Source organism: Canis lupus, chromosome 12 (genome assembly GCF_011100685.1).
Source record: "Canis lupus familiaris isolate Mischka breed German Shepherd chromosome 12, alternate assembly UU_Cfam_GSD_1.0, whole genome shotgun sequence".
Taxonomy (NCBI): Eukaryota; Metazoa; Chordata; class Mammalia; order Carnivora; family Canidae; genus Canis; species Canis lupus.
In genome coordinates this window covers 4,059,600-4,078,078 of record NC_049233.1, presented here as the reverse complement: position 1 = coordinate 4,078,078, position 18,479 = coordinate 4,059,600, and the positions used below count along the sequence as shown (strand labels likewise).

At 39.0% G+C, this 18,479-nt stretch overlaps 1 protein-coding gene and 1 non-coding gene across 3 annotated transcripts in view; one reads left to right on the top strand and one right to left on the bottom strand.

Moving 5' to 3' along the window:
• ILRUN (inflammation and lipid regulator with UBA-like and NBR1-like domains) overlaps positions 1–18,479 on the top strand; it is a 94,488-nt gene that overhangs the window by 54,407 nt on the left and 21,602 nt on the right. The gene's annotated exons all lie outside the window — the stretch shown is intronic.
• LOC119874341 lies at positions 14,956–15,063 on the bottom strand. Its single transcript, XR_005368204.1, has one exon. It is a non-coding gene; the product is annotated as a U6 spliceosomal RNA (small nuclear RNA).

The following is an 18,479-nucleotide window of genomic DNA, read 5'->3' as shown; positions in this document are numbered from 1 at the left end:
AAGGTCAGTTGTTAGGTGCATACACATTTAAAATTATGTCTTCTAGGTGAATGACCCATTTATTTTTGTGTAATGTCCCCCTTTTCCCTGATAATTTTCTTCACTCTGAAGTCTACTTTGATATTAATAGAGCCATTCTAGCTTTCTTTGATTAGTGTTTACGTGATATATCCTTTTCCAGCCTTTTACTTTCAACCTACCTGTGTCTATATATTTGGAGTTTCTTGGAGACAGCATATAGTTAGACTAACTTTTCACCCAGTCTGATCATCTCTGTCTTCTAATTGGTATATTTAGATTACTCACATTTAATGTTTATTGATATATTTGAATTTATTTCAATCATTTTATATGTTTTGTGTTCTCTTATTTGAGGGACTTTTAAGTCTGTTATATCACTAAACTTATTAGGTATTTGCAATTAAATTCTTTTATAAGTGTATTTTTTCTGATAATAAAAGAAATATAGAACTTAGAATATACAAAAAATATAAAGAAGAAAACAAAATATTTACTCTTCTATATGGATATAAACACTGTTAATGTATGTGTCCAAATATTTTTTTAAAAATTTATTTTTCAAAAAAATAAATAAATAAAAATAAAAATTTATTTTTCAAATTTGATGTTATGCTACACAGTTGTGTAACCTACTTTTTTCCCTACTCACTAATATTTTAGGATCTTTCCCCTTGTTAAATACTCTTCAAAAACACAATTTTTAGGAGTTGAATATCATTCCATTGGATTATTATTAATCAAAATATTGTAGATAATTCTTTTCTTTTCTCTTATTTCCTTCTTGGTTGCTTGCTTGCTTGCTTTCAAGAGGGAAAGAGAGAGACAGGGTCAGGGAAGGGCAGTGGGAGAGAGAATCCTAAGCAGACTCCATGCCCGGTGCAGAGTTCGACACTTAACCAGTTGAGCCACCCAGCCTGCCCTAGATAATTCTTCTTTTAAAAAATTGTGGTAAGGGATGCCTGGGTAACTTAGCGGTTGAGCGTCTGCCTTCGGCTCAGGGCGTGATCCCGCAGTCCCAGGGTTCGAGTCCTGTATACGGCCTCCCTGCATTGAGCCAGCTTCTCCCTCTGCTTCTGTTTCTGCCTCTCTCTGTGTATCTCATGAATAAATCTTTAAAAAAAAAAAAAAGAAAAGAAAAAAAAAGATGTCCCATTTAAATAAATAATAATAAATAAATATATATATATATTGTGGTAAAATGTTAAAGTGTACAACTCTGTGGCATTTAGTACATTTGCAATATTGTACAATTGTCATCTATTTAGCTCCCACACATTCTTATTACACCAAAAGGAAACCCCATGCCCATTAAACAATCACTCCCTATTGTCATAGCCTCTGGCAACAACTAATGTGCCTTCTGTCTCTGTGGGTTGCTAATTCTTTTTGCTGAGGTGGGGCAAAGTGTATAAATAATGATAAAATAATAGATGTATTAGACAGCCATCTGAATAATAGAATCTGGGCTGCTTGCTAAGAATGAGTAAAACATAACTTTTTTGGCTTACTTATAGTTAAATTCATAAATTTTATATTAGTAACATATAGGGCAATAGAGTCGTAGTGTGGGCTCTGAAATCATACCATCTGGTTTTGACTTCTGGTTAATAGTAATTAGGAATATGACTGGTAGGAAATTATTTTATCTCTTAGTGACAGATTTTTTTAATCTATAAAATAAGGAAAACAGTACCTACTTCATAGGATTTTGAGGGAATTAGAGAGTTAATGCATGTAAAAGTTTATAAACCAGCATCTGGCATGATAAGCATTAATTGTTAGATGCTGTTATTATTTTAGCATTTTGTTATTATTATTAAAAGACCTGACTATATTGTGAAACCTGTAGTACAGTAGTCACTCCTCAACTGTTAACTTGTTTTGTATTAACTACTTAGTAAAGATTCCTTAAGGCTTCTGTCATCTCAGATATCCCAGGGATCTGTTTTTTGTTTTTTGTTTTGTTTTGTTTTGTTTTTGGAGTTCTCGTGGGATCTTAATGGTGAAGTCGGAGATTCTAGGTCCTAAAATCAGAAAGGTGTTGAACATTTGTGTTGAATACCCAAGGCAGAAGAATATTCAGCTTAATGTGAAAAAAGGCCTAAAATCTATAATCTTAAAAGCTTTTATCTTAAGAAACTAGAAAAAGAAGAGCAAGTTAAATCCAAAGTACACAGAAGAAAAATAATAAAAATTAGATCAAGAATCAATGAAATTACAAATAGAAAGTCAATAGAGAAAATCAGCAAAACCAGAAACTGGTTCTTTGAAAAGATCATTTAAATCAGTAAGCCTTGGGATCCCTGGGTGGTGCAGCGGTTTGGCGCCTGCCTTTGGCCCAGGGCGTAATCCTGGAGACCCGGGATCGAATCCCACGTCGGGCTCCCAGTGCATGGAGCCTGCTTCTCCCTCTGCCTGTGTCTCTGCCCCCCCCGCCCTCTGTGTGACTATCATAAATAAATAAAAAAATAAATAAATCAGTAAGCCTCTAGATAGGCTAAGACAAGACCCAAATTACTAAAATAAGAAATGAAAGAAGGGACATTACTACAGAACCTGTGAACATTAAAAGGATAATAAAGGCATATTATGAGCAACTCTGTGCCTAGATGTAATGGACCAGTTCTTTGAAAGATGTAATCTGCCAAAGCTTACACAGGAAGAAGTAGAAAATATGAATAGGCTTTTATCTTTTAAAGAAATTTATCCTTGGGCAGCCCGGGTAACTCAGCGGTTTAGCGCCGCCTTCAGCCCAGGGCCTGATCCTGGGGACCTGGGATCGAGTCCCACGTCGGGCTTCCTGCATGGAGCCTGCTTCTCCCTCTGCCTGTGTCTCTGCCTCTCTCTCTCTCTCTCTCTCTCTCTCTCTCTCTCATGAATAAATAAATCTTAAAAAAAAATAATGGTGAGAAATTAGAAACTTTCCCTCTAAGATCAGAAATAAGGCAAGGAAAAGACCACTGCTTTTCAGCATCATAGTGGAAGTTATAGCTAATGTGATAACACAAATAAAGGAAATAAGGTATATAGATTGGGAAAGAAGAGCTAAAACTGTACTTTTTTGCAGATGACTATCTATATAGATAATTTAAAAAATGACTAAAACTCCTGGAACTAATAAGCAATTATACAAAGTTAATATGTAAAAGTCAATCACTTTCCTGTAACACTAGCAATGAACAACTTGAATTTGAAATTATGTTAGCATCCCTCCAAAATGAAATACCAAAGTATAAATCTGTCACAATATGAACAAGATTTATATGAGGGAAAACAATACAACTCTGATGAAAGAAATCAAAGAATTAAGTAAGAGGAAAGGTTTTCCATGTTCACAGGTAGGAAGACAGTGTTGTCAAGATGTTATTTCTTCCCATCTTGATCAATAGATTCAACACATTCCCAGTCAGAATTACGGCAGGTTTTTGTGTCGATATCAACTGATTGATTCTAAATTTTTTGTGAAGATGCTACCCAGAGTAGCCAACTCATATTAGAGAAAGACAAAGGTGAAGAAATGATACTCCCTGACTTCAAGACTTATTATATAAAGCTACAGTAATCAAGACCACGTGGTATTGGTGAAAGAATAAACTAATAGTTTGATAGAACAACAGAATAGAAGGTCCAGAAATGGATACAGATACAGTCAGCTGATCTTTCATAAAGAAGCAAAGACAGGGGCGCCTGGGCAGCTCAGTCAGTTAAGTGTCTGCTTTCAACTCAGGTCATGATCCCGTGGTCCTGGGATTGAGCCCTGCATCAGGCTCCCTACTCCATGGGGGGCCTGCTTCTCCCTCTGCCTGCCATTCCCCCTGCTTGTGCATGCTTGCTCTCTCTTTCTCTGTCAAATAAATAAATCTTTAAAAGCAAAGACAATGGAGAAAAGATAGTCTTTTCAACAAATGGTGCTGAATCAACTAGATATCTACATGCAAAGAAGTGAATCTAGGGATCCCTGGGTGGCGCAGCGGTTTGGTGCCTGCCTTTGGCCCAGGGCGCGATCCTGGAGACCCGGGATCGAATCCCACAACGGGCTCCCAGTGCATGGAGCCTGCTTCTCCCTCTGCCTGTGTCTCTGCCCCCCTCTCTCTCTCTCTCTGTGAGTATCATTAAAAAAAAAAAAAAGTGAATCTAGACACAGATCTTATATATCCTTGGCAAAAATGAACTCAAAATGGATCATAAATCTAAATGTAAAAAAGACATTGCACCAGAGAAGATATATAGATAGCAAATAAGCATTTGAAAAGTTGTCATTATCACATCATTGGAGAATTGCCAATTAAATTAAAACATGATAGTTACTCTTTACCTATTAAATGCACCAAATCCAGAACATTGACACCACCAAGTGCTGGTGAGAATGTGGAGCCACAGGAACTGTCATTTACTGTGAACGTGAGTGCAAGATGGTATAGTTAGTCACTTTGGAAGACTGTTTGAAAGTTTCTTATAAAACAAATACTCTTGCTGTGTTTATAACTGTTTTATTCATAATTGCAAAAAATTGAACGCAACCAAGATGTTATCAATAGGTAAATGGGTAAATAAACTGGTACATCCAGACAATGGAATACTTCTAGCACTAAAAAGAAATGAGCACTTATTCCATGAAAAGGCATGGAGAAATTTTTAATGCGTATCTTTTTTTTTTTTAATTTTTATTTATTTATTCATGAGAGACACACAGAGAGGCAGAGACACAGGCAGAGGGAGAAGCAGGCTCCATGCAGGGAGCCCGATGTGGGATTCGATCCGGGGACTCCAGGGTCATGCCCTAGGCCGAAGCCAGGCGCTAAACCACTGAGCCACCCAGGAATCCCCCTAATGCATATCTCTTAAGTGAAAGAAGCCGATTTGAAAAGGCTACATCCTGTATGATTCCTATATGACATTCTGGAAAAGGCAAAACTGGAGACAGTAAAAAGATCAGTGAAGGCCAGGGGAGGGAGGGATGAATAGGCAGAGTGCAGAGGATTTTTAGGGCAGTAAGATTATTCTGTATGATACCATAGTGGTGGATGCACATCATTATGCATTTATCAAAACCCACAGAATGTACAACACCAAGAGTAACCTCTAATATGAAGTATGGACTTGGAACATAATGATGTGCCTGTGTAGGTTCATTGATTATAACAAATATTCCCTTGGTGAGGGATGTTGATAGTGGAGGAGGTTGTACATAGATGGAGGTAGAGAGGATATATGCATCTTCTCGGTGTTGCTGTGAACCTAAAAACTGTTCTAAAAATAAAATCTTGAAAAATAAAGTCTATTAAAAATACTTCTCTTCAATAATAAATATTAGAAAAAAACTTTCTAGATCAAATGGTCTAGAAAGGCTTGCCCTAATATGTGGTATTTGAACTAAATGGATTCAGATTGGTGACAGGGACAAGGCATCACATTTTCAGACTGCAATAAGTAAGCATAAACTCTGGTTAAGTGTGACTTGTGCAGTTTGACATGAGTGAGAATTTTGTGTGGGAAAGAATGGAAAATGGATTGGAGGTGATAGTACTCTGAGGAATATTTACACCATCAGTCATCTGGAAGAGAGATGAGTAGCAGCTATCATGGCCCAGACTAAGGGACCTAGGAGAGGCGTCTGTATATGCTGTACACCTCAAATGTGTGTGAGTAGTGAGATTGACTTTCTTTTAGAGGATTGACAAGTCCAGATGGTCATAAGTGAACCCTAAGATCCCACATGTGTGGATTTTGCTAGACCTTCTTCAGCTTAGGAATGAGTACTTATTCATTTCTCCAAAGGTCTGTGCCCAGATTTGAGCCAGGAAAATAATTTGGCCTATTAGGAGGCTGCAATAGGAAATGAAAGAGGACAGGGTGCTTGTGCAAGATATGCCAGACCAAAGAAATGAAGGAGAAAGTAAAAATGTGAGGAGGAGAATGAAGAAACATTTAGGAAGTTCTGCTTTGTCACTGTCTTTGACTCTGACTTGTCAGTGAATGTGAGGTCTGTAATGTAATTCTGGAGAGAACATTGAGGAGGAAGGGGTTTTGTTTTGCTAGTTCTTGCATTGGTCCTGCTTGGATGGTGATGTTGACTGGCAGCAGTTTCTCTGAAGCCAGAAACAAAGCCTGTCCTCTTTTAGGAGGAGGGGGAAGGGAGAACAGAGTTAATGTAGTGTGTTACCAGATCTCTAGGACAGAAAAGCTTTCACCAGGAATAACTAATTGTCATCTGTAATGCTGTTTACTACTTTTTGTCCATAATTATGTCAAAGATACAAGATTTGAATTTCTAAAAAAGACAAATGGGGCCTATGTCTTGTTATGCCTTTAAGTATTCAGAACATACATAGTAACTCTATAGAAAGGTATCATAGTCCTAAATTAAACTTCATCTTAGAAGCATGTGTACAAAGAGGAATGGCCTTTTTAAAAATATATGTATATTTAAGTTTGAATTAGGTAAATCAGTGGTTTAAATTTGACTTTCTGGGGATCCCTGGGTGGCGCAACGGTTTGGCGCCTGCCTTTGGCCCAGGGTGCGATCTTGGAGACCCGGGATCGAGTCCCACGTCAGGCTCCCGTTGCGTGGAGCCTGCTTCTCCCTCTGCCTGTGTCTCTGCCTCTCTCTCTCTCTCTCTCTGTGACTACCATAAAAATAAATTAATTAATTAAATAAATTAAAAAAATAAATTTGACTTTCTGATGAACTAAATACTTAGTTGGAAGTATTTCTGCTTAAATATTCTATTTTAAATTGTCCTTTGATGAAAATACTACAGATAGCAAGAAGTTCCAAGTGTGTGCTAGTCAAACTGGTTGAGAAATTCAGCAGTAGTAGTGAAAGAAAAAGAACACCAGGGATCCCTGGGTGGCGCAGCGGTTTAGCGCCTGCCTTTGGCCCGGGGCGCGATCCTGGAGACGAGTCCCACGTCAGGCTCCCGGTGCGTGGAGCCTGCTTCTCCCTCTGCCTGTGTCTCTGCCTCTCTCTCTCTGTGTGACTATCATTTAAAAAACAACAAAAAAAAAAAACAAAAAACAAAACAAAACAAAAAAAAAACACCAGCTATCTTTCTACCTATTTGCATATAAAATGGATAATATTTAAATATTAAGTCCTTTTTATCCAGCATTATGTTTAAGTGCTTTTCAACATAACTGCCAAAATGATTGTTAAAATGTCCGTTTAATCTGTATTTTTATGCCACTTGCATAAGTTTGGCTCTTGGTGCTGTAGCTGTAGTTTTGATTCCCTGCATTATTCTTAAACTTAACTGTACTCAAATTAGTATTTTAAGTTGCTTCAGTGTACTTGTAATCTATCTTAATTTCCTGCAGTTGTGCTGTTACCCACTCAGATTATGCTTTATTTGTAGGCTATAGAAGTTTAAATAATGAGAATGTTAATATTTCCATCTTTTTTTTGCCAGGAATAGTTGTCTGTGTTAACTGTTATCTCTTTCCTGATTGGTGGAACATTCAAAACTGACCAGGGATGGGAGTGCTACATGGTATTATAGATAAGCACTAGATTAGGATTAAAAATAGCTGACTTCTGTTTTTGTTTTTCATTCTGCCACATAATGTATTACTGATTTGGCCTTGAAGAACTAAGGTTTTAGGGTTTTTAAAAGATTTTATTTATTTGAGAGAGAGAGAGATAGAGATAGAGAAAGAACAAGCAGGGGGAGGTGCAGAGGTAGAAGCAGGCTCTCCAATTGAGCCATGCACCCAGGTGCCCCTTGGAGGACTAACTTAAAGTTACTGGGCTTCAGGGTATTTTTTGTATGTTTTAATTGTGGTGAAATACACATAACAAAATTTATCATCTTAACCATTTATAAGTATATGATTCAGTGGCATTAAGTGCTTTCACGTTGTTATTCAACCATCATCACTATCCACTTCTAGTATTTTTATCTTGTGAAACTGAAACTCTGTACCCATGAAATAATAACTTCTCATTTCTCTCTCTCTCTCCAGCCCTTGACATCACCATCCTACTTTCTGTCTGTATAAATTTGACACCTCTAGGTACCTCATATAAGTGGTTTCATACAGTATTATAGGATTTGTCTTTTGGTGACTGCCTTATTTCACTTAGCATAATGTCCTGAAGGTTCATCCAAATTGTAGCATGGATCAGAATTTCCTTCTTTTTTAAGGCTGAATAATATTCAATTATATGTATATACAACACTTTTATTTTATTTATTTATTTTTATTTATTTTTTTTTTAAATTTTTATTTATTTATGATAGCCACAGAGAGAGAGAGAGAGAGGCGCAGAGACACAGGCAGAGGGAGAAGCAGGCTCCATGCACCGGGAGCCCGATGTGGGATTCGATCCCGGGTCTGCAGTATCGCGCCCTGGGCCAAAGGCAGGCGCCAAACCGCTGCGCCACCCAGGGATCCCTATTTATTTATTTTTAAAGATTTTATTTATTCATGAGAGAGAGAGAGAGGGGCAGAGACACAGGCAGAGGGAGAAGCAGGCTCCTTGCAGAGAGCCTGATGCAGGACTCGATCCCAGGTCTCCAGGATCACACCCTGGACTGAAGGCAGCCCTAAACCCCTGAGCCACCCGGGCTGCCTATACTGCACTTTTAGAATGCATTCATACATCAATGGATACTTGGATTGCTTCTGCCTTTTAGTACTATGAATGATGCTGCTATGAACAAGGGTATAGAAATATTTCTTTGAGAGCCTACTTTTAGTTCTCTTGGGTATCCATCTAGAAGTGGAATTGCTAGACCATGTGACAGTTGTATTTTTAATTTTTTGAGGAACCGCCATACTGTTTTCCATAGTGGCTGTACCATTTTACTCTCCCATCAACAGTGCACAAGAATTCCCATTTCTCCCCTCCCTGCCAACACTTGTTATTTTCTGTTTTTTTGATAGTAGCCGTCCTAATGGGTAGTAAGTTTTACAGTTTTGATTTGCATTTCCCTAATGGTTGGTGATGTTGAGCATCTTTTCATGTGCTTTTTGGTCATTCAGCTTGTCAATTCAAGCCATTTTTTAATCACATTTTTCATTTTTTTAAGATTTTATTTATTTGAGAGAGAGCAAGTGAGCACAAGTGGGTAGAGGAATAGAGGGAGAGGGAGAAACAGACTCACTATTGAGTAGGGAGTCTGATGTCAGGCTCCATCCCAGGACCCTAGGATCATGACTCGACCCAGAGGCAGATAGATACTTAACTGACTGAGCCACCCAGGCACCCCAGGCTTTGGTTTTGTTTGTTTGTTTGTTTGTTTGTTTTTTAAGTAGGAGTTCTTTATATATTCTGAGTATTAACTCCTTATGAGATATACAGTTTGCATATACTTTCTTTATTCTGCGGGTTGCCTTTTCACTGTTGTGTCCTTTGATGCACAAAAGTTTTAATTTTGATGTAGTCCAATTTATTTTTTCTTTGGTTGCCTGTGTTTTTTTTTTTTTTTTTTTTTGGTCATGTCCAAGAAATGATTTCCAAGTCTAGTGTCATGAAGCTTCATCTCAGTGTTTTCTTCTAAGAGTTTTATAGTTTAGGCTGTGATGTTTAGGTCTTTGATCAATTTTGAGTCAATTTTTGTATATGGTGTGAAGTAAGGGTCCAACTTTATTCTTTTGCATATGATGTTCAGTTTTCCCAGCACCACTTGTTGAAAAGGCTGTCCTTTCCCCTTTGAATGGCCTTTCTAGTTTTGTCAGTAACCATTTGACCATATATGTGAGGGTTTGCTTCTGAACTCTCTCTTCTCTTCTATTGGTCTGTCCATCTTTTTAACAATACCACACTGTTTTGATTACTGTAGTGCTATAATAAGTTTTGAAATCAGGAAATGTGAGACTTCCAACTTCCTTCTTTTTCAAATTGTTTTGGCTATTGAAAATTGTTAGGGTTTGAGTGATGCTAAAAGTAATCAAAGGTTTTAGGTAGTGATAGCCTGATCCTTCAGTTGCAGAGGTCCTCCCTGTCAACCAACCTTTTCCCTAATGGTTTTCATTCATTGATAATTACTGCCGGAATCATTTCATCAGGGGTCACAATGTGATTATGTCTTCCTCATACATTAGCTGGAGTAGTTCTGGGATAAAAAGAAAAATTTTATGGGGCACCTGGGTTGACTCAGTGGTTGAACATCTGCCTTTGGCTTGGGTCACGATCCCGAGATCCTGGGATTGATTTCGGCATCAGGCTCCCTACAGGGAGCCTGCTTCTCCCTCTGCCTATGTCTCTCTGTGTGTCTCTCATGAATGAATAAATAAAATTTTAAAAAAAAAGTAAATTTTTTTTCATCAACAATGACAACTTGAAATTCATGTTTTTATAATAAGGCTAGGTTAAATTCTTTACCTTTAATTGCCAGTTTTTAGAGGAAGGAGTTGGTGCTCTGATTGCTTTCAGTGAAACTAATACGTGAGGATTAAAAGTTAAAGGGTTATATACCCTTCTTAGAGATATCATAAACACTTAGATTTCATATATGAAACCCATTTTAGTTCATTGTAGTTAGGGACCCAGGAATCTGTATTTTTCACATACAAACCACATGGTCTTTTTTTTTTTTAAGATTTTATTTATTTATTCATGAGAGAGAGAGAGAGACAGAGAGAGGCAGAGACACAGGCAGAGGGAGATGCAAGCTCCATACAGGGAGCCCCACGTGGGACTTGATCCCGGGTCTCCCGGATCAGACCCTGGACTAAAGGCGGCGCTAAACCGCCGAGCCACCAGGGCTGCCCCCCACATGGTCTTGATATAGGTGGTCTGCAGAGCAGACTGCTTATAAAGTTACATTATCAATTGAAAACTGTTTACTGTTTTGTTGTGTTGTCTTCCATACCACAGGAGGTGTTCACTGACAAGATAATGCCCAATCTTACCAAAGTATTTGATTTTTAAATTACGGCATTAAATGTTAACTTGCTTAAATAAGGTCTTTTCTGCTTTTTGTTAACTGTCATTGTTACAATCCTTCAGCTATAGTTACTCTTAACATTGACTGACTTCCAACAGGGCAACAAAATAAACATTTTTTTGTTTGTTTTTTAATGCAAGTAGTGTTGTGTAAATAATTGGCTGTTTATTGTGCTCCTATCCTATGCCAATCACCATCCTGCAAAATTTATCTCCAGCGCTTATTCCATCTCCTTTTGACCTAGGTTTTTTTGTTTCTGTTTTCTTTTTTTTTTTTTTCTGTTTTCTTTTTGTTGTTTGTTGTTTGTTTTTTCAGTATCTAGGGCATTTCTACTAATCTTAAGTCACAATTTACTAATGATATAATTAGAAGAGTCTCCCATTACTGCCTCCTTCAACGAGATACCCATTTTTATTTATTCATTTATGGTTTATCTGTACACTGTTGTTTTGCTTTGTCTTTCAAATGCTAGCCAATATATGTAAGTCTGACCCTATGCTTACACAAAAGTCCCATAACGATAGATACTGATCTGCATCTTTTTCTCCCCACTTAATAATATATTCTAGAGATCGCTCTAGAAACCTTTTTTATTTTTTTATTATTTATTTATTTATTTTAAATATTTTATTTATTTATTCATGAGAGACACAGAGAGAGAAGCAGGCTCCATGCAGAGAGCCCGACATGGGACTTGATCCCGGGACCCCAGGATCACGCTCTGGGCCAAAGGCAGGCGCCAAACCGCTGAGCCACCCAGGGATTCCCTAGAAACCTTTTTTAAAAATTTAATTATTTATTTGACAGAAAGCACAAGCAAGGGAGTAGCAGAGAGAGAGGGAGAAAGAAGCACGCTCCCCACTGAGCAGGGGGCCTGATGTGGGGTTCATCCCAGGACCTTCAGATCATGACCTGAGCCAAAGACAGACACTTAACTGAACCACCCAGGTGCCCCACTCTAGAAATCTTCATTACTTTTTATGGCTGTGGAGTGTCCCCTCTCGGGTCGATGTGTCATCATTTTTCCAGCCGGTCACTACTGATGGACATTCAAGTTTCTAAAAATTTCTTGCTGTTACATATAATATAATGCTGTTATTTCCTCCAGCTTCTCTCCCATTTTGCTGCTCTCCTTCATAGCAAAACTCCTTGGAATATTTTGTGTCAGTAATGACTATCCCCACCTCTTGATTTCTGTACTCCTGAATTCTTTCCATCAGGCTTCTGCCCCCACCACTCCACTGAAACTGCTCTTTTCAGTACCAGTAGACTTACATAATGCTACCTCCAATGCTTTGTTCTCACTTCTCAGCCTTACTTGGATTATTAGCTGCACTGGACCCAATTGATGAAACGCTTGTGACTAGGCTTCTAGAACACCATATACTCCTGGGTTTTCTCTACTCTTGAGGCTGTTCCTTCTCTCTTTTCTCTGACCCTCTTATCATTGAATGAATGCATTCCTCTTTCCTGTGGTATCAGCTGATGGCTGGGCCAACCTGGCCCACTTCATGAGAGGGCAGTCTGTAAGAGAAGGGAAGTAGGAAGGGATGGAGTCTGCATCTAGAAGTTGAAGCTGGGAGGGGAAAGAGAAAGCCAGAAGGTTTCAAAGGTCACCTGAAACAAGCCCCTAGCCTGATACAACCAGAATTTATTAATGTAATTCGGTGAGGGCAGGCTTTCTAGGGGGAATTGTGGAATGCCACACAACGAGAGGGAGAAGGGAAGCAGTCTTCATACAGTTTGGGTTCCTGCTGAAGGATTCTGAGAGGGCTCAACGGAAAGTGGGGATCAATTTTGGATTGGTTGCTATTTCTGAGGCAGGATTAGAAGGGAGGATTAATTAAGGTTTGGGTGCTATCTTGAGGCAGGGGCATTTTAACAATCAACAATCCTCAGTAATTGATGCTACAACAAAATGAGTCTGGGGGTATCGTTGGTAAGAAAGCAGTAGTCAATCCGAGGGTTGTTAGAGCATTTTATAGCAGCTACATGATCTTGGGAGAAATCATGTTTTCTCTTAACTTTGCACCTGCCTTTGTAAATAAGTGTCTGTCCTTCCAGCCCAGTTAATAGGGTTGTTTTTTTCTTTTTCATTCTGAGCTTATTTTCATCTTTTTAAAAAATATTTTTTAAAGGTTTTATTTAAGAGAGTAAATGAGAGTGAGAGCACGAGCAAGGGGAGGGGCAGAGGGAGAGGGAGAAGCAGGCTCTCTGGCTGAGCAGGATGCCCCACGCAGTCCTCTATCCCAAGACTCCAGGATCACGACCTGAGCCAAAGGCAGATGCTCAACCAACTAAGGCACCCAGGCACCCTGATTTTCATCTTTGATCTCAGATATGTTTTGACTCTTTAACTTCTATGGCACTGATTTCCTAGATTTGAGAGGTTGAAATTCTTGTTTCCTAAAACTGAAGCCAGTAATTAAATGGTTAAATGATCACTGTAGTCCCCCATCCTATCCCCAAATCAAGGTAGAAGCTCATAATTTTTAAATAGGGCATGATTTAGGAAAATTGTGAAGTAGGAATAGTTACTTTGTTGTTGCCATTTCAACTTTTCTTTGTGGACCTCTATCCCTATTAGGGGCCCCAGGGACCCATCACTGTCTCGTCTCATCCAGGCTTTCATTGCTCTTAGGCCTTTTTCTTTTCCCCTATGTGAACTTGGGCCTAGTGGTTGATTTGATAATGAGTTTAAGGTAGCTTACTATATTCCTTTGAGGGGCATTTGCATTTTAATTGGAAATTCCTGAGAATAATACTGAAATCCAGGAACAAGGTTTTAATGCATTTGTGTTAAGATGAGGTGGGGAGTAAGGGTGGGTAGGGAACAGAGTTTGAGCAGAGGCAGTCCTTCAGGTGTCACTCGGAGCACCTCATGAACTGGATGGAGCCCAGTTCTACCCTCTTCTCCCTTCAATGCCAAGGTAGGTAGGTGGTGTGTTGATAGATATAGTGAGTGTCTAAGTGCCTGGCCATTGTCATGGGAGCTCTGTGTTGAATAAATAGTGTGGAAATGTAGACTGGAAGTTGAGACTAGTTAGATTAGTGCTGACAATTGGAAGTACCTTCTTTTCCCAGTGGTACACAAACACTGCCGCCTTAGTAGTTCCAAGAGACAGACACAAATATGTTGAGACTTGCTCATAATGCTGTCCTTTGCACTACTTACTGTCTGGGAATGTTTCAGGCATAGACTAGCAGTGCTCAGACTAGGCAGTACATATCCAGCCTTCCTGTGGGAGATGAAATGTGAGCCTACAGCCTTTAGCTGAGCAGTTGACTGGAGCCTGTGCACCTGTCTGGATCCAAGTTGTTTCTTTTTTTTTTTTTTCCAAGTTGTTTCTTAATCCTCAGGGCAAATGTGAGTTTCTGTCATGCTTAGAAGATGGGTGGAGCTTTAGGAAGGATTTGAATCTAGCACTCCCAAACCTAGGTGTGACCTCCATCGTAGTCTTCCATGTGCATGCTGACAGAAGCCAGGATGTGTCTCCTGGTGTTGGGGCCCTCTGGTCTCATTGCTCCCTGGGACACGCCCAGGGCATTTGCTCTGGGGATCAGAAGCCCATCAGATTTCAGTCCGAGGCACAGTTTGAACCATTTTGAGGTGTCTTCGTAAACTGAGTTTGTAAAAGTTGTGCTTTCTCAAGTCCCCTAGCCTTGTCCCTTGGGAAGCCTAGACCCAAGTGGAGCATACTGATATGGCACATTATTGCTTTCTTCAAGTGACTTGCGTTTGTATTTTATGCATGCCAGAGGCATGCTCTGGAAGTCATTGGGCAGCTTCAGCCCAACATGCACATCAAGGTGATGGCTCATTTGTATAGCTGTTGCTGTTACATCTGTTTGAAGACTGTTGACTGGCCCTTACTGCTGTACTGAAATAGGGTAGCCCAGGAAGAAAAGAGCCATCACACTGCATATAGGAGTGAACTCCTGTGTCTAGTTTGAATGGACAACTTGTTAGAATGAAGACCTCAACACTGTGGCACATGTTGAGTTACTATTAACTGAACTCCAGACTTTATTTAGATTTTTTAAAAATATGGACCGCTTCATGAATTTGCATATCATCCTTGTGCAGGGGCCATGCTAATGTCTATAACATTCTAGTTTTCATGGATGTATTGCTGAAGTGAGCATAGACTTTCTTTAGATTTTATCTTTCTTTAGATTTTATTTCATCGTTCCATTCATGACTTTCTGTTCCCAGCATCTGGTCTATGGCACCACATGACATGTAGTTATCTTGGCTTTAGTCTCTTGACCTGTGACAGTTTCTCAGAGTCTTTTCTGTTTTCATGACCCATGACTGTTTGGAGGAATAATGGCAGGTATCCTTCATAACATACCCCAATTTGAGCTTCTTCTGATGTTTTCTTAAATTTATTTAGACTAATGTTATAGATTTGGGGAATACTACAGAGATGAAGTACCTTACCAGGGGGCACCTGATATATACATAACATCACTGGTGATATTAACATGGGTCACTTGATTAAATTGTTTGTTGCCAGTTTCTCCATTGTAAAGTTACTGTTTTTCTCTTTCCCTATTCTTTTTTTTTTTTTTTTAATATTTATTCATGAGAGACACAGAGAGAGAGGCAGAGACATAGGCAGAGGGAAAAGCAGGCTCCTTGAAAGGAGCCCGATGCGGGACTCAATCTTGAAGGGAGCCCAAGGCAGACGCTCAACCGCTGAACCACCAGGCGTCTTTCTCCCTGTTCTGTTCCTTGGAAGCAAATCACTAAGTCTGTCCCACATTCAATATGGATTGGGGGATATATAGAATTAAACTCCATCTTGTAGAAGGGGAAGTAACTACATATATTATTTGGAGTTCTTATGTAAAGAAATTTATCTCTACTTACCCATTAAGTCATTTATTTGTATCACTATGGACTCATGTGTATCTAATATCTATTTTATATTTTGAGTTATAATCCAGTACTATGTTATTTTATTGCCTAAATTGTTCCAGCTTTGGCCAGAAGGAGCTCTTTCAGGTTGCACCTGTATCCCTGTGACATACTTCTATCCTTTTTTTTGAAAGTGTTTTTTTGAACACTTTCTTAGTTTCTGATATTACAAAGATATTCCAGGCTCATCTTATATTTTCCATGTCTTAGCCCAGAATCAGCCATTTCTCTTTTTCTATTAGCGAATGCTATTCAGAAACCACTGGGCACTGGATATGTTCAGTACTACTGGGCTGTTATTACTTCTAGGCCTTCTCAGCAGACAGAGCTAGGTCATGTGTGTATACATCCTAACCTCTGTAAACAGACATATCTATCCTTGTTTCTGTGTTTCCTCATCTGTATATATATTAAGATAAACATGAGTTTATACTTCTGTCTCTGACTTTAATCCGGTACCACAGAGTTCATTTTAGAATGTTCCTTTCTTGATCATCTGTAATATCCTTCTTCAACAATGAGAAACCTTGCTCTCCCACATTTCACAATTCATTTACTTATTCAACTCCAGTTAACATGTACCCATGCTATGCATGTATTATAACCCATAACCCTACAAGGAACAAACTTACCAGTTCGAATATTGTACTGATTTTTTTATTATCACGTGATTTGATCTGTGATGCCAGCCTTTAGACGTATGCAATGTTTCTAACATTCCTACCATAATCTGAGATGTCTTTGTACATCAGTATGGTTCCTTAAGATTATGGAGTTGGGCTTCAAGTAAAGTATTTTCCTCTTTTTTTTTTTTTTTTTTTTCCCTAAACATGGGGCTTGAACTCATAACTCTGAGTTCAGGACCTAAGCTGAGATCAAGATTTGGATGCCCAACTGACTGAGCCATTCAGGCACCCCAAAATACTTTCCTTTTGCTCTGCATTTCTAATAAATCTAAACTAAAGAAGTACAGGGATCCCTGGGTGGCGCAGCGGTTTAGCGCCTGCCTTTGGCCCAGGGCGTGATCCTGGAGACCCGGGATCGAATCCCACGTCGGGCTCCCGGTGCATGGAGCCTGCTTCTCCCTCTGCCTATGTCTCTGCCTCTCTCTCTCTCTCTCTCTCTCTCTCTGTGTGACTATCATAAATAAATAAAAATTACCAAAAAAAAAAAAAGAAGTACAAAGTTTGTGTACTCTCTTTAGTAATTGATCATACATTTCTACAAAAGGAAGTTTATACTTATTATTAAAGTTATATACTTATTAAAGGTTTTATATGTAAAAGGGACAAGCTGAATGAAACTATTTATAGTACCATTTATCTCAAAAGTCCTGGCTCAGATTCTTTTTGTAAAACACCTTAAGGCAAGACATTCTAAAATCAGTTTCTCCATTGGCTTTACTAACCCATAAAGTATAGGCTTGGCACTTGATTCTACTTTATTGGCTACTTTTCTAGGACATCCTGTTGGCTCATTCTTGTTATTGGTACCAAAAATCATATATGTTTGTTGGTAAAGATATTATAGCCTGGGAAATGGGACTGACTTAATATAGCTGTAGTTCCCTGAGTTCTTGGATTCCCAAGTTCCTGTTGAGGAGAAATAAGTATGAGTTGGAAAAGCTATTCTGAGAGTTGAGTGTTCTTAGTCATCAGTACAAGTTGGCGTTTAACTTGAAGACTGATATCGGGTCCATCATTTCTGTCTCCAGACCTCGAATCCTGTATCTAGAAGGTGTAGCCTTTCATTTGATGACCCCTACGATTCCTTCCATCACAAGTAGTAAAATACATGGCTGGCAGTTCTTACCTCAGTAAGTAAGGCATTCTGGCAAGAATCGGTGGTCAGCCTCTCTGAAACAAGCTTATTTGGTCCATTTTGATCACTTTTTTCTCTTTGTTTAACACACGCTCATTCTCGCACATTCTGCATGGGACGAACACATTTTGAAACATGAGGGCTGGGGATCCCTGGGTGGCTCAGCAGTTTAGCGCCTGCCTTTGGCCCAGGGCGTGATCCTGGAGTCCCAGGATCGAGTCCCGCGTCGGGCTCCTGGCATGGAGCCTGCTTCTCCCTCCTCCTGTGTGGGCCTCTCTCTCTCTCTCTCATTCTCTCTCTCTCTCTCTATCATGAATAAATAAATAAATAAATCTTAAAAAAAAAAAAGAAACATGCGGGCTAGTAGTGCTTATTTAGATGGCTTAGATTATACCATGTAGAAGGTGTACTTTGCTGTTCATAATGACCCATCATGGTAATAATAACTTGGGAGGATCAGAGCTGGAGTGTTCATTGTTGGATGTTTATAAATCAGTGGTTTCTTAAATGACCCTCTCTTTATAGCTACAATGTAAAATCTGTGAACAGTATGGAAGAATAGCCACAGTAAAGAGAGTGCAGTGGCTTACGTATGATATGGCCCAATGAGTTACACGAAAGAAGTTTTAGTTCTTAAAGCCAGGGGAGAAGATGTCATTAGTCTTATATACTGATAATAGTCTTCAGAAGACTATCTTTTCTCTGCTTGTAAGCATTTAGTTTCCTGAGCAAAATGAAGGAAGTGTATGACCTGTAACTGAGTATGTGAAACATATCATGTGCTTAAAAGAACTTTGGAAAATAGATGGGTGAAAGAGAAG